At 38.9% G+C, this 22,859-nt stretch overlaps 1 protein-coding gene across 17 annotated transcripts in view; it reads left to right on the top strand.

Moving 5' to 3' along the window:
* The window catches only part of LOC108496469 (poly(rC)-binding protein 3-like), a 492,944-nt gene that overhangs the window by 101,163 nt on the left and 368,922 nt on the right, over positions 1-22,859 (top strand). The gene's annotated exons all lie outside the window — the stretch shown is intronic.

Below are 22,859 nucleotides of genomic sequence, written 5' to 3'. Positions count from 1 at the left end.
GAAGAGACTGCAGCAGGTTCTGGAGAATTTCCTCCAGTTCACAGCAGTGAGCCAGGGGTTCTGTCAAGTAGCAACAAGCCAATTCAAGAGAATCAAGAGTCCCATGTACAAAGGATGACTTATTTTTCAAAAAGTTGATGCAAATTGAAACAGATGACTAATATGGCAGAAAATCCAAACAAAACTTGAAGATTACCTGAGATTCCTCTGTCTGGTGGTTTCTGCCTCTACAAGAGACATAATAAAAATGTTGCCCTCCTCCATTGGGATAGCTGTTGTTTCCCCACTGTATTTGGTCCTGCCCATTTCTGCACCCTAAACATTGGCAAGGCCCTGTATGCTTCTGACCGCTCTGCTGGGGCAAAAAGCATGAGCACAGCAAACCCATCTTCCCTGCACCCCAGGCCCAGTGGACACTTCTTTTTTAAAGGAAGATGTAGAGTACCTGAGTTACAGTTTTAGCTGTGTGAAAGTCTACCCTGACTAGGAATTGTAAGACAACTGGCCAAAGCCTTCAACACAGTAAAGCAAACAAAACAAAAGGTACTCCAGAGGACAACCATTTTCCTGTCAACTGCTCTCTGATAGGGAAAGAAATACCTAACAGGACAATAGTACCTTTACAATTGCTATTATTTGATGTGTTTAGTATCAAATGTTTTTTTCTTAGCATATAAGCAATATTTTGGCTCTTTCCTACTCCATGTTCTTTGAGGGGATCTGTCTGAATGCAAAAGCTGTCTGGACTTTGCTTTATGCTCCAGTCAGAAGAAGGGCAATTATGCTATTTTTGCCTTTTTTTTTTTTACTTTGGTTTTTTTTTTATTTATTTTCAGTAAGTACTCCTCTGAGTGTGCTGGAAGATGAATTTAGTGTACAGAATTTTTACAGAAATTGGGTAATTCCCTTGGCCACTCTGAACCCAACAGCAACATCAACAACCAGCTCTGCTCTCTGTTGCTGGACTCTAGAATCGATAGGAGAAGGTGTTCATATGCTGAGGAGACACTTTTCTGTTCTAGCAGCTGCTTCTTGCCTCCCTGTGGAAAAGGCAGTGGTGCAGATACAACCTGGGGTTGTAGGTTTGTCCATACTTCACAAATAACTTGGTATTTTCTTCAGCAGTGGAATTACACTCTCTTATTTTAATACAGTATTGTACTTTCTAAGCCACCACTTATTTGCCCCTTAGTTCTACTTTATTTTATATAATATCTGTGCAAAGGGTATGGGCTTGATGTGTTTTGACACAGGGGTATCATTAAATGAGGATCATTGTGACTGAGAGAAATAAAGGTGCTCAATAAGATGTCGACATAGTTGAAGATTAAAGTTAGTATTATTTTTATTCTTAAAACCATTTCTATGTGTATTGCATTTTCAATTCGCATATAAAATAAAGTAAAATCACCCTCAAATTAAAATCTTATTGATGCTTCTTGAACGTTACTGCAAGGAAAATAAGAGGGTGGCAAGTGATTAAATGTATAATTAAAGGTTTCGCATTTAATCCTGTCACTGTAGTGATTTATGGTTTATTATTTTGTTTAAGTAATACACTTTTTTTTCCTAGTGTTTTTCTTTCCTTCATTGTTTTTAGTGTCTGTATTATTATGATAAGGAAATTTATCTCAAGGACAACACTTTTGTTCTCAGAAGCAAATACAGAGGAGAGTTAAATCAATGCATAGAAGATGCAATACACTTCCCACTGCAGTTGGTGGGGGAATTGTGACATGTTTACAATGTTGGGCCAGAAATGCTTTACTTGTAAGAACAAAGGGCAGGATGTAGCCTCTGTGCTTCTCTGCTGTCATATTTAGGGCTGAAACAGGTGTCTTCAGTAGCCAGTCCCAGAAAGGCTCAATAAAGACATGGGGCTGAGACACACAATCTCCCTCTGTAGTGCATGCCAGAATTGGGTGGAAACGTGCAAACGCAGCAGAAACAGCCTTGAAATAGCCCATAGCCAAGCCTGAGCAGAGTCCAGTGCCTACAGGCTGTGGCGTGCAGGCTCTTCTCCGGAGGTAGGTCCCCATAGCAGGATTTTTTAAAAGGACTCATCAGGCTTTGTGGTCACCATACCTGCCTGACAGATATGAGGGACCTCACTGTTTGCATGAATTGATGGCTCTTCCCTCCCTTTCTAAGTTGCCCAGCCACTGGGCTGTGCTATCCTCTTGCAAGGCTTTCTTGCAGCTACATGAAATTTGCAACTTTGCTGTGGGGAGAGCCTGGAAATGAGGTCCCTCACACTCTAGTGTGAGTGTTCCAGGTTATGCTCGCGTAGTACAGGATATTACTTCTTCCATCTACACTCTAGAAAACAAGCCTGAGCAGATCTGATGTTTTGTAACTTAGGTGTTGTTTCACTGTCACATGGACTCCTGAACGTGAGATGAACACCTTGTGGCTGAGGTGGAGTTGTTTGTGGGACTTCAAAGGAAGAGTGAGAACTCAGTTTTCTGATGAAAGTTTTCATATTTAAGACATGTAAATTTTTATGTGCTCCAAAATTCCCCTTGATTAAGAACCCACTTAAAGAAATAAGATTTATTCTCTTACCAACATATGGCACTAAGATTCTCCTATTCAAGTGATTTCGCACAAGTGTTGTTCTTTTCCAGAATATTGCAGGATGAAATAGCTTGGGGTTTATTTCTGGTTAGGAGTTTGAATTCACACTCATATTAACTTCACCTAGAGCTGTTAACCTGAGCAGAAAAAATATGTTGTCGTCTTCACTGTTTTAACCTAAACATGACTAGTAGATACACTTCACAGCAATGTTTAACAAAATTTAATTATGCTCTGTTGAAGGTATTGTAATTTACATTCTCCATACTATTCTATATTATTGCGATTCTTCATATTCTTTGTCTCACTGAAAATACTGGGACCATTTCTTTTAATCCTCTGCAGCAATTACAGTAGAAACTTCTGAGATATCTTTACAGAATTGTAGCTGAATAAAAAGCATAAAAATAAATTTTCTTGAGAAATAGTTATGTAGAAAAGTTTAGTATATCTCTTTGTCTTTGAGCAAGTTTTTCATTGCCCTAATATTTTTCAGCCGTTGTTTCTTTTTTGTTGTTTCTGTCCTTTTTTGTTTGTTTTAAGGTAGGCAACCAGCAAGAAAATGCTGTTCCAGGAAGTTATAAGAAGTCATAACTCGAGTAGTGCCTTTCTTAATATTTTTTGAGGCTGATATTGCTGCTTTTTGAGCAAGTGTGTGTTTGTTTTAGGGAAAGACTTGTTCACATGAAACTTGTAATTTTTCCTGGAGTTATAATAGCTAGTTTAAGATCTAGCAATCAACGTGAGAAGTTCCTGCTAATCTACTCAATCACCAGACCTTTAATTGGCAGCCTGGCATTTTCCCTGCCATCACAGACCCCATTTGAATCAGAGGTCACTCAAAATTTCGTAACAGCTTTCTTTAGATCTCGCTGATTTAATTAGTGGTTGGTTATTATCTCTTCTTCAGAATAATTAAATATATGCAACAAATCTAGGCCTACACAAGTACTGTGTTTTACCATCTTATGCTGATGATACAAAACTGGGGGGAGTGGCTAATCTACCTGAAGGCTGTGCTGCCATTCAGTGGGACCTTGATAGGCTGGACAATTGGGCAGAGAGAAGTCTAGTGAGATTCAACCAAGGCAAGTGCAGGGTCCTGTCCCTGGGGAGGAATAACTCCAAGTACCAGTACAGCTTGGGGGCTGACCTAGTAGGGAGCAGCTCTGCAGAGAAGGACCTCGAAATCTTGGATAACAAGTTGACTGTGAGCTGGCAGTGTGCCCTTGTGGTCAGGAAAGTCAATGGTATTCTGGGGTGCATCAGGAAGAGTGAGGCCAGCATGTTGAGGGAGGTGATCCTCCCCCTCTACTCAGCCCTAGTGAGGCCACATCTGGTGTACTGTGTCCAGTTCTGAGCTACTCAGGACAAAAAAGACAAGGAGCTACTGGAGAGGGTCCAGTGGAGGGCTACAAAGATGATTAGGGATCTGGAGCATCTCTCTTATGAGAAGAGACTGCAGTAGCTGGGCCTGATTAGTCTAGAGAAGACTGAGAAAAGATCTTATCAATAAATATCTCAAAAGCGGATGCCAGACTCTTTTCAGTGTTGCCCAGCAAAAGGACAAGGAGCAATGGACATAAACTAAATCACAAGAAGTTCCACCTCAACATGAGGTTCTTACTTCTTTACATTGACGGGGGCGGAGCACCCTCTGCCAAGGGAACACACTGTTCATGGACATTGTGGAGTCTCCCTCTCTGAAGACATTTCAAAACCACCCAGATATGTTCCTGTGTAACTTGTTGTAGGTGACCCTGCCTTGTCAGGGGAATTGGATTAGATAAACTCCAAAGGTCCCTTCCAACCCTACTGATTCTGTGATTCTGAGATTCCCACCTTGCTGTTGTTTAAAATCTTTTGGTGTAATCATTTTATAGGTACAAAAAAAAAGTGTGGTATCAGCTACTCCTTAGGATGCTTGATACTTCTAGCCTTGCACTGGGAAGCACAATTGTAGGTCACCTCACAACAAGGTCCTGGTGATTTCAGTGGTCTTCCTTGTGTGCGTCACAGTTTAAAGATTGCAGCATTTGCCTTCCTCATGAGAAGCTTCCAGAAGAGCATTGCTATGTCCTGCCATCCATAATATTTAGCCTTTTATGTGCTTAGAAGTGATAATTTATATTTTGTAACTGCCATATGCATGCTTATTTTGAAAATACTCTGTTTGTTTGGTTTTTTTCATTTATAAGACAAATACCTTCTTTTCACAGTAGACTGAACAACTTTTCCTTCTTCTGAGCCATAGAAACCTAGTGTGTTAATTCATTTGAGCTTCAGGATTACTACCCCTTTAGGGTTTATGATGAAAAGCGTTAGCAAGACCCTGGGGCAAATTCTTTGCTGGAATGAAGTGGCAGAAGTTATTCAAAGTCAACTGGTTGAGCTGATCCATTACACAGCAGAAAGGAATTTGGCCTCTGGTTCATATGCCAATGGACTATACTGGAGTTTTTGCATATACTACTAGTGTATAAAAGAGTACAAAATTTGTTGGCAGAGTATTTTTTTCTATTGCCTGCCTGACTCAGAATTACAAAATCATTAATGTCGGAAAAGACCTTTAAGATCATTGAGTCCAACCATTAACCCAATACAAGTCCACCACTATACCATATCCCTCAGTGCCACACCTATATGTCTTTTACATACCTCCAGGGATGATGACTCAATACTTCCCTGGGCAATCTGTGCCAATGCTTTCAGTAAAAACAGTGTTTCCTAATAGCCAATGTAAACCTTCTCTGCTATAGTCTATAAGCAGCTGGGAGAATATTTCATTAGCCTCTTCATCTTGGTTGGGTGGCCTATAGCAGAATCCCCCCAGGATATCAGCCCTGTTGGCCTTCCACTGATTCTTACCCATAAACATTCAGCCCTATAGTCACCATCATTAAGCTCTAGACACTTCCTGTCATATAGGGCTACTCCACCACCTCTACTTCTTTGCCTATTCCTTCTGAAGAGTTTATAGCCATGTTTTTGGGATTTTCTAGATGCTACAGTGTTACATATGCCATATTTAAACTTAAGAGATAGAACAGATATTTTCATGGACTGAGAAGCTATCTGCAAAGTTTGAGGTCTGTAGTGTAGGAAGCAAAAATTACAGTTGAGATCCCTGAGAATGCTAGTTCAATACAAACTTTGCTGCTCAGATTGGAGTTCTGTTGAGGTAAAAAAGGTCCTTTTTAGTCTCATTGTACATCTTTTTGCGTTTTTTTAGCATGGAGCTGTTATGTGACATTACAGCTGTTTCTTCAGAAAACATTGCCAAAATCTTCTTTCTCTAGATCACAATAAAGAGGAGACACAAAGGAGGAAATGGTGCTTGTTTTCTAAAATGCATATTTTCTGAAAAAAATGCCATTCCCAAGAGCTGCTGTAGTCAGACTGTTCTGGAATTCATGGCAGGGACCCTACTTTCTTGTAGCACTACAATGCACCAGGATGAAGCTTTTTAGCAGAAAGGATACACTGAGAGAGAGAAATAAGCGATGATGACTTTGACAATTGTATGATGTACCTTGAATATCACTTTCTAGATTTTCAATAAAAACCCTGTAAAAACTATTGCAAATATTATTGGGTTAATCTGGACTGTCAGTATTCAAAAAAGAAGCATGAGGCTTCTGGAACTTCATCACACACCTTCTGATGTAAAAGAAAGGCAAGATTATTCTTTCTAACCACCAATTCCATACTGACTGAAAGACTAAATTTATTTTCCACAAACTACTAACAGTTACCTCTTCTTGCTTACCTGCCGCTGCATCTACTTTGATGAAATAATTGCATTCATTCTTTTTGAAATATTAGAATGAAATTATTAATATTTGCATCTAAAGCAGTGTGTGTTTAAGCATCATAGTTAATATTATGTTAAGGGGGAAAAAGATTCACTGTGATTTTATATATTTTGGCAGCCCAATGTTGTACATAGAACTGAAGTTTATTAAGCCGCACTTCCAATTATAAGCAACAAAAATTCTTCTACTTTGCATGACATATAGTGAACTTGGTGTACCATATGTAGTATCTTTTAAAGATTGACAGCAAATTGCTCTATGGTATTATAAAGTTTTACAGGATAGGCTGTAATCATGTTTTAGATATATGATAATGGTTTTTGATGGGTTTGAGAGATGAATTGAGACTAGAAAATATGGCAGTTTTTTTAGTGAGGTTTATTCCTTTTATCTTGTTACACATTTTTGTGGAGTGGGAGGTAGGAAGTAGGTATGGTAAATGGGAGTCCCTGGGGAATTTTTGAGGCTGAATGGAAGAAAAACAATTCCGGTGGGCTTGAGAGTAGAATGACTGGTTTCCTCACTTGTGTGATTGCCTCTGGTCGTTGTATTTAAGAGTCAGTAAACTTTATATATAGGCAGAAAAGATGCTTTGGAGCAATAAAAACTGAAGATTAAGGAAAATGAGAAGTATCTTAAGTAAATGAGGAAAGCCTGTGGGAAAGAGCAGAGTGACTAAAGCAATATTCAAGTGAAAAAAAGTTATTTGGGAGATGGGGAGAAAGAAAATTGGTGTGGTGGGACTGATAATATCTTTGTTCTTGCAATCTTTGGGATTTATTCAGTGTTTTGTCTGTATGCAAATAAACAAATCTCACACCAACCTGTGTTTCAGTGTATCTGACTCCACTTACTACATTAAATTTTTCTCCATGCTTACCAAAAAGTTTTTGAGAAAAATACTCTAAATTGGAACCCAAAGTAACTTAAATGGATTTCTGTTAATTAAGTAAAAAAATTGAATATTAAATCCATATCTACACAGTTTCCTAGCTTTTTGTTTTTTCCTCAAACAAGCCTGGAATAACCTGGGAGATTTTACTGACTTCAATGCATTAAACATATTGATTTGCAGAAAGCTTTGGCGTCAGGCTGTCTGTAGCCTGTGTCATGCTGTCAGAAAGTAAATGCTTTTGATTTTTTCTACAGAAAAAAAAACCAAAAATGAAAAATATTATCAGAGTTTCAAATTACTGTGGAAGCTGGAGAGGCCAGGGGAATTGGCTAATAACAGCTGTATTGCAATTAGCGGGGAAGAGCTTGGCTAAGAGCAGCAATGATTCTTTTTAGCATCTCAGAAAACATTAAATGTGCAATTTTGAAAAATCATTTGTTCAGAAATAACCTATATAGTCACTATATACCTTCTCACCAGGGTCAGCAGCATTTTGGAGGGGATGTTTTACTTATCCTTTCCTATTTATAACACCATGTTCTTTCTTCATAATGAGGTTCCCTTGATGTCAGTACAGCCTTCTTTGAGCTCTGGACTAGTTTCAAGCTGTGAGTGGGTCGTATAAAGCCACTCAGCTTTGTCTCCTATTTTTCTTTTCTTTTTCAGTAAGTTGCCTAGGTTCAGTGACTTGCCCCCTCGAGTCTCTTAGTGCTTAGTCAGGTGAAAGGTTAGTTATCCCAATACACTCCCCCTGGAATTACAACTCACACAAATTGTCTTCCACCATCTTCTCACGGGGGCACTAAGTCAAAGCTACAACAAATGTTAAATCATTGTGGTTTTCCTGGTATAGAGTTTAACTAAAAATAATGTGACTTTGGTCATCAAAATCAATCTGGGTTCACCAAAAATAGTTAGAGGATATGATTGCTGTCCCAAGTCACTTCCTACTCCCTTGATAATGACTTTTTCCGTCAGTAATTGCCTGAAGAAACTTTTCCTTTAATCAAGCCTAAATAGGACTTCTAATGATCTTTAGCTACACTACATAAACACATCCCCTTAGAGCATCCACCACTTTAATGCCACACACTACACAAAACTCCCTTGCCCCCATCAGCAGCCATCCACATTTCCCTGGTCCCATCATATTCCCTTCTTCCCTTCCAGAGAGTACTGAGCTATTTACTGCATTTTGCCACACAGAACATCTTCTACCAGCTGTTACCAGCAACACTTGCATATACATCTGCCTAATGTGTGGGTTTCTGCACCCTCAGGTGCCTCAAGTCCTTGCCTCTTCTCTCTTGAATGTAGTGTAAAGCAGTGCAACTGGGGGTATCAACAGGAGGAGGACTGGCATGGCATCTCTCTCCTGAGTTAACCACACTGGTTCTGAAAATTAGGCATGCTTCTGGGTGCTGTTCACTCTTCAGATAGGGTAGTTGGTTTGAGTTTTGTGGGTTTTTTCAAAAAAATGTTGCTATATGAATGTTCATCCATTTTTTTTTCTTTCTAAAACATTTTTGTAAGTATTTCCACTCTTACAGTAGTTCACACTTCAGTACAGAGATTGCAGCTGGTTTATATTTATATTTTACTTAGGTAACATATACTCTCATAAAGTACCCAGTCTTGCCTAGAAACTTTCTAAGGATTTTTCTGAATGTCAGTGCCACCTTCACAGGTGCTGCTGTTTTGCTTTCTTTATTCTGATATTCAGTTATCCACCCAAAGAGAACAAGAACTTTCCTTTATGGCCCAGGTTAAAGGTCTCTTCTCATTACAGTCAGTGCTTATCTGGTGCCTACCAGCTAGCACTAGGGCTCATTTATGCTGTGGAGCTCTGCTGGAGTAAGACAAGGAAACTCTTCTGGTGAGATAAACTTGCATTGCAAATGAAAATAGGGTGTGTCTTCTACGTTATATCTAATGGTTAGTTACCAAAAGTATGTATAATAATATATAGTTTCCTAAAGGAAGTGTTTTATTGGTGTTGTTTGTCTGGGTTATCCTTCAAGTTTGAAATGCAATATCATATTGTGCATGAATAAAGGTGCTGCTAGGATGAATTAAAGTTATTTTCTATCATGTATCTGTAGAGTATTCTATTCTCTCAGTGGTAATGAAGGAAGAGGGATTGGAAGCTGTCTTTTTAAGTTTTCACTATCAGGACAGAAGTGATTTAATTGAAGAAAATAGGCCTTCTTATTCTATCTGGTACTAGAGGCTTAGGGTCAGATGAAGGCAGAGAGAGTTGTGATGCTGATGAGATGGGGAAAGAAGAGGAGAGATTTGAAGTTGTATCTTGAATTACCTGAACACTGGTGCTGTTTTGCTCTTTGATCAGCTTGACCTCTGCTATTTAGTAGAAACTGAAATTAGGAGCATAGGATTGGAAGGGACTTGCTGAGTAATCCTGTCTTTCCTCTTTCTATCACAGCTGCTGTAGTATATAAATCTTTGAGAAGGTTGTTATAGTCTATCTTCAGTTTGGCTCTTTGCCCTGTTATAGGCTGGCTGTTCCCCAGTTGAGCTCCTGTGAAAATTGAAAACTAATTTTTTCATTAAGGCAAGTTCAAAGCCAGTTTATTTTGGTTAGTTTTTTTTTTTTTTGGTTTTGTTTAGTTGTTGTTATTTTACTGCTGGTGTTGTCCTTTAGCTTAAATTGTTTCACTTCTTTGTTGCATGTGAGATTTCCTCAGGTTTTATTTTTGTGAGAGTTGACAAACTAAGGCCTTTTTATGTCTTTTCAGATAAGTGAGGTGGGGAAGGTAGGTTTTGTTGTTTGGCCCTTTCAATTAGGTTTTTAGTCTACTCTCTCCATTTTTTAAATTGTTTTTGTTCTAGAATGTGTAAAACTATAATCACTCTGTATTTCAAATCACTTTTCCACCAGTTTCTACAGAATTGATGCTTCCTAATGTAAAAACATTTATTGATAAATCTTGGCTCTCCTATGGAGAGGGACCTTATTGGTAACTTGTAGACTTCTTGAATAAGACGAATCTCCCCTTTCTCTGTATACCTGTGTCAGAACTAGCCACCTTGGGCTGTCTGTATAGTCACTAGAGAGAAACAGGTAGGTCTTGGTTGAGATTAATCTGACCTATTTTAGGCATCCAATTTTGGATGAAAGGAATTGCACCTTAAATCTCTGAGAACCATCGAAACCTAAGGTGACTTGTGTTGATGATAATTTTTGTACTTCATCAGAATAATCCTACTTGTTTTGACTGACAGATTAGCTCCTGGTTTATAGTGGTAATTCCTGTTACTTTCTATGAGTGTATGTACTTCTGTTTATAATGGGAACATGCTAGAATACAATGTTACTGCTTCTCAGTTCTTAATGTATGATGTCAAATGCCAAAGAGAAAAACTAAGACCTGCTACAGAGCTGCTTGTACAAAATTGATTTATTTTCAATATGTTTCTGAAATAGTAAATATGGAAGACTGATTCTGCTCTGAGTATTGCAACTCCCTCCAAGACTTGAATGTTTGAGTTTCTCAAACAAAGTCTGGGAGTATTTTTTCTGACATCTAACAACTTAAAGTTGTTAGATTTTAGACAGGACAGAGGGATTTGGCTGCTGTCAAGGAATGGGAAGGCAGATGGAAGACCTCAGTGTAAAACCTTCTTTTTAATGTTTTTAGTAAAAAAACGCTTTTTGCTATATAGCCCACTAGATAATATTCAAGTAATATTATCGAGGACCTAGAGCAGATTAAGAATTTTCAAGGCTGGTCAGTGCCAACCTACACAGGCCTTGAAGGAAATATAAAGGTGTTCAAAATGCTTGAAGCCCAGGTTTGAGTCTCACACTGAAGCCAAGGATAAGCTTGGACTTGTATTGATTTAGTGTTCTCAGTCAATCTTTTTCCTAAGGAGGCAACAATGTCTGTAAAGTCTTGCTGAATGATAGTTATTCAGCATTATTTGTAATAGTCTGTTTGGAAATGCTTTGCAGCTGTCTGCAAGCCTTGTAAATAGTATTTCAGGAAACATGCTCAAAGCTAGTACAAGGCTATCAAAAAGTGACTTCTCCAACACACATACAGGTGGTCAGTGGGATCATAAGAGCTACTGGGTCTACTTGTACTTAAAAATTTGTCTAGCCTGACACTCTTCCCCTGCCCAAAGTGGAATTCCTCACCTAGAGGAATGACTTAATTCAAGAAATATTATTCCTTCAGGGTTGGAGGGCAGTTCAGGCTGGGAGACACTTTCCACTTGGCTGGGTAAAGGGGAAACGTTCCTCCCTTTGCAGACAGCATTTGTTCAGAGCTGCTCTTACACAGAGAGTAGAGATGGATAAGAGGAGTAAATGCAACTGAGACAGTCCTAAGCCTTTGGATGAGCTGATGGTCTGTGGCAGATAATGGCTGATGGTCTGTGGTAGAGGGTGGGGCAGAATTGTGTTCTGTGGTAGGTGCATTCGAAATGAATGGAAATGCTGTTATTACTATGAAATGTAAAAAGAATGAAATTCCATGGAGGATGTTGAGGGAGTTTAGGATTAGGTATTTTGTCTTGCTTACACCATCCAATGTAACTGGAAGTCTCACTGATAGATTTGTCTGTCAAGGTAGAAAATGAAGTGTACAGATTTTGTGTCTTGCCACTTTATAGGTTTTGAAATATTGATATGTTTATTTTCATGGCAGAATTGCACTTTCTGAAATAATAATAACTTTCATCTAATTTACATCTGCCAATAAGATGTCTAAGCATCACCTTGATGGCTTATGAATGGACAAAACCAATTTTATTCCTGAGTCATCCTTACTCACAAGTCATTCTGCTGTTTGACTTGGCGTGCATGAGCTTCACTGTACAATTGCTCTTTTGTGGGTTCAGAGCTGATGCCATCCGGAGTGTGTGTTCCCACTGAGAAGCAGATGCCAGAGCCTTTTCATGTCACTCCAGAATTTCTGTACTTCTTTATCCTTGCAGTTGCTCCTATGGTTATAGAACTGAAGAATTATTTTTAGGGTAGTGTGGTCTATATAATACTATATTTCATATTGAAAGATTGACCCATATGACCCAGTACCTTGGATCTTCTACATTGCCTTCCTCTCCTTCTTCTTCATGGCGTCTGCAGTAGCTGATACAAGAGCCAATATGGGAGTTTTGGTGTCAGACTTCAGGACAGGGGGTTGTTTTAGACTGTATACCCGCTGTTTCTTTCAACTGTGCTGCGTTACAGGAGTGCTCTTAGCGGATGCTACAGGCAAAGCCTCTGACATGGCTAGTATGAGACCAGTATGGTAAGAGTAAGGGAAGGATTTAGAAAACAAGAATCTGAAGGAGAAAGTTCCAACTTCTTATTTTTTTTACTTGATGAGTGGACTGGGATACTCTGTGTGGTAGGAAGGGATGCAGAGGAAACAGAGATTCAGGTGGTGAAAATAGAGTTCTATCTAGCCAGGGCACTACAAAAGAATTTGTGAACTTTTCCTCTGTCAGACTAGTACATGTCTCATTTGCTTTGTTTTAACTGATTCCTCAACCTGTAATCTCTGTAGATGTGTGTTTTCAACTACTCCTTTTTCTTACTTGTACATAAACTATTGTAGTATCTAAGAACAGAAGTTTTTCTATTCTTTTTTTCAGAGTTAAAATATTTCCTGTGTTCTATTTGAACCACGTGGTATATTTTGGATAGACTTGGGCAATCAGTCGGATTCAGTTTTTTCCTGATTAAAAGAAAAAATCAATGTCTGAGTGAAGATAAAACCTAGTCATATAAGAAATTATTAAAAAACTTGTACAAAATATATGTTAGATGCATGAACAAAATATTTTTCAGCCTTCTCCTTCTATTCCTCACTACCATGCAAGACTACACTTTGCAGCTGTTCTGTACCTCTCTGTGGAGAATTTGTCCAGTTCTATGTAACGCAGAATATAGTAGTCTGACTGTTGCTGGAGAGCGTGTTTAATTCCAAAATATCCTTCAACTTATGAGACAATAAAAAACTATTTTCAGACTTTTGAAGGCTAATGCAGCATAGTGTATACATGTGGATTTTTGAGCCATGCAAATCTTTAAATGGTGTATATGTTGCTGTTAGTACAGGTAAAATGTGTTTTCTGGAGGTTCACGACCTGCATGTGTCTTTGTCTACATCAACCAAAACCATATCACGACAAACAAAAGCTGTAATTCTTTCCTGTTCCTTTAGAAGCTCTGTGACCATCACTGCAGGAGCCATAGTTCTCATTTTTTGTCAGTGCACTGGAAAGGGTGATGTCTTGAGAAAGGCTATGTACCAGGCAGTGGAAAGCTAGTACAAAGCTTCCATTGCATTAAATACAGCATGCCATTGTTAATGTAAAAGAATTCTTTTCTATCAATACCAGGTGACCCTAATGACCATGAGATTTTTAGTTCCTAAATATTGTTGTATTAAAAGTCCCTCTATATTTTATGGTCTGGCCCCATATCAATTTTTAATTTAAAAATACAATTTTTAGAAATGCATCTTAAATTACAGTCTTTGCCAAACAAACAAAGACTGAGGTTGCTTTGTTGGGAAGAAGACAAGCACTGATACCTCTGTTGCTCTGTTATAGCACCTCGAGCCACCTTTTGCTCTTAAAACTGGAAATGTAAATTTCTCTCAGCTACAAAAGATGACTTCGTGTCATGTTTGTACAGCATCAAATATGATGGTCCAGGCCTGTGATTAGGGTCTCTAAATGCTGTGATGTATCAAAAAAATGGTTACAAGTGGAAATTTCCAAATTGGTTGTAACTTAGCCTCATTCCTAGTAGCAAGGCTTATTGAAAATGTTCATCCTGTGTTTCTGAAATATAAACATATGGTTCAAATATTGCTTAGGTCATAATTGTGAATGACTGGCTCAATGCTAGTGAGCAAACCTAAAGCAAGGCAGACCTTGTATAAGAGCAGGCTTTCAGTTTGTTTAGTCCAAAGAGACATTCTGGGGCCTTTATCAAACTAGCCACTGCCAGTTTCCCTCCCCTGAAGAAATGAGAATCCTCAGTGAAGGAAGAAATTACTTTTTGGAGGTGTAAGTTGCATCCACCCTGCCATAGTCTTTGCCTTTCAATGAGCAGTTTGGGACATCGGAAATAACATGTTAAAATATACTACAATTTCCTCAAAAGATCCTGAAAGAAAACGTAAGCAGAAACAAAGACATCCATTTCAATCATAGTTAACAGAGAAATTCTCACAAAGTATGCAGACAGTTTGCATTTGGGGATGAGGAGGTGAGTATTTTGGGTTTCTTTTGGTTTTGTTTTTTTAGCAGGTGCTATATAGCATACTTCAGGGACTCAATAGAGTTTTCACACATTTCTATTTTCCTTCCCATTTTGAAGTACCAAGAAAACAATTGCCATCTTTTTCTCACTTCCCTTCCGGCATTATTATAATATATTTCCTGGGCAACTTCTGAGATAAATGTAACAAGTGTTAGCACATGGCTATTAAATCTTCTAACACTGCGAAATAGCTGTTCCTGTCTGTCCATTTGCAGCCTAGTAATAAAGGACCTTTTAACTACAAAATCTATCAAAGGTATAGGAACGTTCTCACGTTCTGTTTTCCCATTGTACTCCCTGTTAAGCCTTGAATGTACAAAATAACATCAGTGTCAGCTGTTACTCTAGATTCATATATGCACAACTAAGAGTGTAATAGAATTTTTTCTTTTTCTGTTTTCATTATGGGACTCAATTGATAAAATCTTCACTGTTCAATACTAATTTTGATTAGATCTCTCAGGATGAGATCTAGAATACAGATGCTGTTTCAATCATGTTTTGTACTCGATAGTATAAATTATTGACTTTGTTTTAAGCTTAGAATTCGTTCCACCTTTAGGAAGGTTTAAAACATATTCCTCCTGTAAGATCTGTTCTGGACTTGCACACAGCTCATCTTGTCTCTATCACAAGCATGCAGCTTGTTATTTCTGGCCCATTACTCTTAATAATGCAATACATGTGGCTATGACAATTTGGAGACAGGAAATATTCTAATGCTAGTTTAAGACTTTTTTAGTGGTGAGGTTTTTTTCCTTCCATTAATTCTACTACAAAGATTATGTGATTTTCAAAGCAGTAAGATGAGAATATAGACGAGGAACTTAGTCCTTCCGTATCTTCAAACACAAACATATCCTTCTTTGATTTAGTTTAAACATCTTCCTAAAAAACATGGTCCACTAAAAATGTTCCTAGAAGATGTGAAAGTATCTGCTAATATTTTTAAATTAAAGTTTGTACAACTTTGTTTTCTTTCATTCTGCACCTTCAGATCCACATATGGTTTTATTACAATTCTTTTATTCCTTTGGGTAAACTAAACAGTTGTCTTCAACGTTATCTCCCAGATTTTCTTGTCTTTCTGTTCCCTTCTGTGTTTATAATTGAGAAAGAAGACACTTGCTAAAGTTCTAGAAGGGAAATTTTTATTTTACTAATAATCTCCATTTTAGGAAGCTTTAAAGTCATATTCCCTTACTATTTTGTAAAGGAGTAATGCGAGTACTGCTGAAACCAAATAAAACGTTATCCTGGATTGAATTTCTTAAGTCAGTGTTCCATTAGTAAATTGAATAATTCCACAGTACCTTTTTGCCTTTTCCTAATGCACTGTTTAAGGCCAGATGTTGTTTGAAGTGGGCTGCTGTTGTTCACTAAGCAAGTAATTTTATTCATAGGTTACTTTATTGGACAAATTTGTAGAGTCATACCATTACACAGACTCATCCCTCTTCTCCCTGGCAGTAGCTGTATCTGCTCTAGCCAGATGTGCAGCACTGCTGTGCCTACAGAGATCTGAGCCATCTGCTCTGCGTCAGTTGGACGTACCATCAGATCTTAAATAATTAGGTGGTCTTAGCAATAATTTTAAGATACAATATTTGACATAGGCTGCAGGGAGAATAGGTTTCAGATTGTGAGTTCTGCATACATTTTTGACTCCTTTATAACCATAGCAGTCAATTACTTCTCTAGTAAACTTGATGTAAATCATCCAGTGAAAGAACAAGAGTGTGGTTTTCACACAAACAGAAAAGAAAGTCTGGCTTCTACCCACTCCCTTTCCTTCCTCATTCTTCTTAAAGGGCTTAGCCCTAGAGTAACAGCCTGATATCTCTCTTCAGGCCTGGGTTTCTCTTCAGTAGGATTACAAGTCACAGTAGCGATCTATCTTCCTCTTCTTACCTCCCCTCTAACTGGTATGTGGTGCAAGGTGTTTTACACCCCCACGACACTATTCTCACTGATGAACAAAGTATTTCTTTCCATCTCAAAAAGGGAGAAAAATGTCAGTTTATTAACATTACAACATCGCAATTTCCAGAAAAGTAATTTTGAATCATTTTAGAGAGTATAGCAGTGTATAAATACAAACTTCTTGACAAATTGTAGCTTTGGTGCTTGCAGGATATAAGACAAACCAGCATTAGATTATGAGGAACAAAATAGTGCTGATGCCACAGTATTTTACTGTTGTTAGAAATAAATTATTTGGAAACATTTCTGGAAAGGGATATATTAGTCTTGATTTTGTGCCTGCAGTGTTGTTGTTCCACTGATTAGACACTGAATATTCCCTCTTACTTATTCCAGAACCGAGCATTGGATTATCCTCAGTGTGGTCTGAATTGGTTCATTCATTGGAGGTAACCCCTGTGAATTGCTTCTAATTTTGATGCATTTAATGTAGCTACTAAGGTGTTCTTAGAGTCATCTTATTTGCCCAGTCTGGCCCTAAACCTTGAATAAAACCTCTAGGTCTGTCTTATGATATTGTTTAAAATAATTTAGCAAACTTACACTGATACTAATTAGATCTCCACTGACACAGAACCTCACAGAATGGTTGAGGTTGGAAGAAACTTCTTGAGATCATATGGTCCAACCCCCCTGCTCAAGCAAAGTTTGCAAGAGCAGCAACCCCAAGATTGTCCTCTGCAAAACTGTTTTCTAGACACTTTTCCCCCAGCATGGGTACTGGTGTTTGAGATGATTCCTGCACAGATACAGGACTTTATACCCCCACTTGTTGAAGTTAATGAGATTCCTCTCTGTCTGTCTGTCCAGGTCCTGCTGAATGGCAGCACATTCCTGCTGGATAGCACAGACTGATACCATCTGGTGTATCACTCAGTCCTCCCAGTTTTGTATCTTCTACAGACTTGCTGAGAGTACGTTCAGTTTTATCATCCAGGTTATTAATGAGGGTGTTAACAGTATTTGCTCCAGTGTAAGCCTATGGGATATACTACTAGTAACTTTCCTCCTGCTGGACTTTGTGCTACTCATCATAACCCTCCGGCACTGGCAGCTCAGCCAGTTTGCCATCTATCTCACTGCTTACTTATCTAATCCATACTTTGTCAGTTTGTCTGAGGAGGTTATGTCCATTTGGAAATGGTTTCCAAAGTAAGTTGATCTATCACTTCCCAGGACTAAGGTGAAGCTGACTAACCTGAGCCCAAGCCCACTCCCATGTGTATTAAGTATTTCCTCCTGTACATAAAGTACAGATGACACCAAGTGTTTTGACATAAAATAGTAATAGTAATAACCATCAAGTATTTAAGCACAGTGACTCCTGTTTTCCAGGTTAGAGGCTTCTGCTCTGTGATGCAGCACTGTGGATCGATCTAGTTTGGCAGCAGGGAGGCACTCAACCAAAGGGAATTTTAGATGTTCCTAACATTTGACAGCATATATGAGAAGTAGGCAGACTTCATCAGTGATAAAAGGTGACATTCCAATCTTCATTATGGCATGTTCTTGTTCCAAGAAGAAAAAATGGTAACAGGTTGTTCTGACCCTCCAGTCCTATCTGTTGTTACCCCTAAGTGCGGAGGTTAGACCAACTGCAGAATTGGCAATGAGTCAGTGAGGTTTCCTTGCTTCCTCCTTGTTTCAAGCTCTTACAAGTCTGTGTTAAATGTTTTCTGCAACTGTAATTGGCAAGTTGATGTACTTGAAGGTAACTTCCCTTCAAGTGGAGTATCATGCCTCATTATAATTTATTTCTAGCCCAATGCAGCTGTTCCTCATGTTAAAAATATGGAATTTAAGAGTCTTCTGATGAATTGTGCTCTTTATACAATGAGGGGTGGGTGGGGAGGAGCTTTTTAAGGCAGCTATTTAATCTGTGCTCAGTTTTAACACAGCAGCATGCTGTAATATAAAATTTAAGAGGTCAGTAAACAACTTGGCAGTAACTAGCAATTAAACAAAAGCTTCTCCTCAGTATTTAGTGGCTGGGGAGAGAGGAGGAGAACCAGGGTTCCATTGCGTAATGTGTTACCTGAGTTGCCCCATTTTTGAAGAATTGTGTTTAAAAAACATAGTAACTTTTGTGTTAAAATAGTAGATTTTTTTTCCCCAGATCATCGTTGAATTTGTTTTTTGAAAGTGATTGCTGACATATTGCTAATTTGTCCTGTATCCTCCAATGAATGTAAAAAATGTAAAAAATTCTCCACATTGGAGAATTTACAACTGAGTTACTTATGTCACACTTTTTAGCAATTAGAAAGATATACAGTCTGCATGCAACTAATGAAGGTACTGATTCATGTTATTTTTTTTCTTTAAGGCATTTATGTGCTCTTTTCCTGACCTAAAAATATTTTAAAATATTCAGTCTATGATAAAACTTACTTTCATTAGAGAAGCTGCACTAGTATAGTGATATGGCTTATTTTATGCAGAAAACATCCTGCATGTTAATTATTAGACATATAATTGTTTTGTTTGACTACCAGGTCAAGACTTTTTATAGACTATTGAATAATGCTATAATCCTCTAACGAATGGATGGTAGATTAGCCAAATATGTAGATCTGAATTCTTCATCTATGTGCATCTCCTCCTGCGGTGATGAATTTTTATTTACTCTTTAACTATCTTCAAGGAAAATTTAAAGATAAGTTTCAAATTCTGATTATAATTCAATCAGTTGGATTTTTTTTTGTAATAAGTGAATTCATACCAATAACAGATGTGAATTTTGGCATAATACACCATATTTGCTTTTGTTATTTGGACAGAAAGACTAGCAAGAATCATGGACTAAATTAAATATCACTGGTTTTGGAAACAACCATATAAACTGTTCTCAATGAAACTGAGAATTCAGTAATGTTTGACTCTGAGATTTTTGGTCTTAACCTTGCCTGCTGTTTCACAGATCTGCAGGTACAAGGTTAGCATCATTCACATCGGTCCTGTGCATGTGCATGTGTGAGTGTGCACACATAGGCATGCAGGACAGCATCTGCTGGAGCAGGACCAAGCATGGAGATGGCACCAGGATACAAGTGATGAGGGGCTGTCAGTCAGGGCAGGTAAACACTGCAGCAGCACCAAACCTAGCCAGTGGCAATGCACAGCCCTCCTAATACCGTACAAGCATGCCAAGCCTTCATCTTCTCCACGCTGGGAGCACTGTGCAGAAGGACCATTAAGGGATATGGGGCAGGTCCAGAGCCATTACTTTCAAATTGCTTCTTCAGCTCCAGATTTCGAGAGAGCAAGTTTGGTGCAAAGCGTTGCTCAGGAAAGTAGTTAGTGCTGTTGCTTTAGTCCATGTATGCGCATGCATACATACATATATATACCTTTTTAAGTTTCATACTTGCTATTGTCTCTAATGATTTTTGTTATATGATTGGAAAAGAACAGCATGAAGTGATACAGGTGTGGCAGGTTGATATTGGTCAACAACCACTAAGTCAGTTACTTGCTCACTCTCTACTGCAAAATGATAAGAAAAAAAGAAGGAAGGCAAGTAGATGGGTAGAGATAATGATAGTTTAATAGGAAAAGCAAAACCCATGTGTACAAGCCAAACAGTAGGAGGAACATTTGATCCTCCCATCCCATTCCTTTTTTCCTTCTTTCCATTTTTATGCCTGAAGTTTCCTCTCACCAACACTTGCAACTTACACTCCATGCTAAAAATGTATTTACACTTAACATTCAAGTTTTTATATCCTCATTAATCACAATTGTCTGTTCCTTTACCTATACACAGATATGATCTTCATGTTCCATACAGCTCTGTCAAAAGTTCTTAAGAACATTTGATGACTTGGGCTCCATCTGTCAAGGTGGTCTCAAGGCAGGAGAGTAGGCATGTTGGGTTGTTGACTTCGAAGACCAGTTTGTGTTGAGTCATAACCATGCTTGCCTGTTTGTAGTGATGTTCATTCTCTTGAGTTTCGAGTAATTCCTACTGTAGTATTTTCTATAACATTCAACTCAAATCATGGGTTGTTTTCCCTCAAGATTAAATCTCCTTGAGGTACACACTGAATTTCTTCATCCTTTGTGTTTTCCACCAAGTGTACCTGGGTCCTTGACAGAAGGCAATCTCAGGAATGGACTTGACTTTTCCCAAGGAAGGAGAAGCCCATGCTGCTTTTTCCAGCCACTTTCCTACTTTCACTATAAGATCTTTGTTCCCATAGTATGTAAGCGCTTTGTTTGGGCACCTGCCTAGGATGGACATCTCCTTTAGTAGCCTGAAGCTTTACACTTCAACAGCACTGAAACCTATGATTTGTTGAGTTAAAGCTGAAGAGAGAAGATATGATAACGCTTTTCTCAGGCATCTGTTTCTGAGAGTATCACAGAATCACAGAATATCCTGAGTTGGAAAGGACCCACAAGGATCATGGAGTCCAGCCCTTTGCCCTGCGCAGAACCATCCCCAGGAGTCACACAATGTGCCTGAGAGTATCATCCAAATGCTTCATGTACTTTGTCAGGCTTGGTGCTGTGACCGCTTCTCTGGGGAGCCTGTTCCAGTACCCAACCACCCTCTGGGTGAAGAACCTTTGAAGGAGGGCTGTACAAAAAACTTCTTTCCAAATGTGGTTCAGCCTCTAATGAGGATAGAAGACATTGGTGGTTCCTTTCAGCAGCTTGGAAATGCTTCTCCACTGGGAAAACCTGTCCAGGTAAGCAGGAAAAATGTAGTTTCAAGTACAAATGCTGGCTACAGATAGATGTAGTATCTTTGGTGACAATTGCTTCAGTGTACTACTCTCTTCAGGTAGCACTAATTTCCTTGTTAATTTGAACAGAGCTAGAAAGTACTGCAGAGTTTGCCCGGAGGCTTAGCTGTTGGCATGGTCTTTAAGCTGGGGTTTTCCCTGAGGCCTGGGAAAGTGACTTAACTTCATGTAGATGAGACCTCAGAGCAGCATTCAACTTTTACCTGTGAAGGACTCCAACCTGAGTCCCTCAGAGAAGTGAAGGGGTACTGTGTTGACAATTCTTACCTGTTAATTTCTCTGTGATGATAATGTGCTTGCTGCTGTGTGCCTTGGATGCTAATTGCATTACTGTTGGACCCACTTGAACTAACTAATCACAACAAATGCAAAAGTAATGGCGATTATGCTTTGGATGATCTGATACCTATTTGCATATTGGAGGATGTGTAAGCATTGAAAGAAAGGTTTTGCCAGGTGTGAGGCTGAAGGGAAATGGTATAGCTCTGAAGTTCTCCTGATGTGACACAGTGGTTCAAGTTAAACCCTTTGAAAGTCAGAAGACTGGAGGACTGACTGAGCATGCAGCACTTGTGTGTTGGGCAGCTGTGACCTGCCAAGGCACACAGAACTTCTTACATGGAAGGTACTTGCTTCCCTGGAGGAAAACTTACTTAGCATTCCTTTGTGCTGGTTCAAATGCAAGGATGAGGCAATTTTAAGAAAGCATAACTTTGCAACCAGTGGTGAACAAATCTGTACAATGCTTTGCTTTAGAAGGCTTTCTTTGATCTGAGTGCAGGGCACTGTGATGGGTGGCTGTAATGTGATCACTGCAGCTCTGTCCCTGTGGCCAGTATACTGGTGCATGCCACACTAATTGTGTGAGGTAGGAAAACCCTGTGAGGAAACTTAATACGGAGAGAATTACAATAGCTTGTCTTTGTGGCTGCAGGGGCATGTGTTTTGCTGTTGTGAGACTGTACAGGGATAAATAAGGGGACAACCTGTTCAAACTATGCAGCTGCATGAACTCTTTTCATGCTGCATCTGATGCTGTGCCTTTTGGTGGAATGAGCAAGGTCAGAAGTATTGTAAGGGTTCCTGAAGTGCCACATGGCTTTCACATATCCTGAGTGGCAGGCATGATGCTTCATGTCACGTTTCCAGGGGCAGGGTGTCCTTCCACTGAGGATGGCTTCTTCTTGTTATGGAGATGTCTTTTGGCCAAACAACTCCGTGGAAGTGGATCCAAGTTAAGCAAGTGGTTCAGAATGAGGAATATCTCTTTTTAATACTCATATGCTGAAGTTAATCTGAAAATGAGTTTATTCACACACTTTCCATGATTCTATGAAATACTACTTCTGATGGGAGGTGGGTATGTCTCTCCAGTATCGTAAGTTCTCATTTTGTGGAAGGAAGGGAAGTTTCACAAGCATCACACAAAACAATGATCAAATGCTTCAAAATCATGGCTAGGCTTGGCAAGCGAAGATTTGGGAAGGGCTCTACCCACATTTGCTACAAGCGCGCTGGTGGCTAAAAAGGTATAT

This window comes from Lepidothrix coronata, unplaced genomic scaffold (genome assembly GCF_001604755.1).
Source record: "Lepidothrix coronata isolate B3197 unplaced genomic scaffold, Lepidothrix_coronata-1.0 Scaffold40, whole genome shotgun sequence".
Taxonomy (NCBI): Eukaryota; Metazoa; Chordata; class Aves; order Passeriformes; family Pipridae; genus Lepidothrix; species Lepidothrix coronata.
The sequence above is the reverse complement of the archived record's forward strand: the minus strand, read 5'-3'. Positions and strand labels throughout refer to the sequence as shown.